The sequence below is a fragment of the Myotis brandtii genome, unplaced genomic scaffold (assembly GCF_000412655.1).
Source record: "Myotis brandtii unplaced genomic scaffold, ASM41265v1 scaffold532, whole genome shotgun sequence".
In the NCBI taxonomy this organism is placed as follows: Eukaryota; Metazoa; Chordata; class Mammalia; order Chiroptera; family Vespertilionidae; genus Myotis; species Myotis brandtii.
This window is the reverse complement of record NW_005369955.1, coordinates 418,167-418,413: the sequence shown is the minus strand read 5'-3', so window position 1 is coordinate 418,413 and position 247 is coordinate 418,167. Positions and strand designations below refer to the sequence as shown.

At 68.0% G+C, this 247-nt stretch overlaps 1 protein-coding gene across 1 annotated transcript in view; it reads left to right on the top strand.

Annotated features, from left to right (window-relative positions):
• Window positions 1-247, top strand: part of DENND3 (DENN/MADD domain containing 3) — a 36,648-nt gene that overhangs the window by 29,671 nt on the left and 6,730 nt on the right. The window lies entirely within an intron of this gene.

Here is a 247-nt window from a genome sequence, read left to right as displayed (position 1 = left end):
GGCGGCGCCCCGATTCCTTCCCGTGTCAGCCTCACGCGCCGGCGTTTCTGCATTTACTTCGGGCCACGTTGGTGGCTTTGTTACATCACGTCCCAGAGACCAGGGACAGCGGCCGAGATGGAGGACCGGGTGGGGGGGGCGTGTGGTCCCCGTGGCAGACGAGACGGGAAAACCGGCACAAAACGGCCAGAGCCTGAGCAGGGACTCCCACCGGGAAGAGCGCAGGCGGCCCGCCCAGCACCCCAGG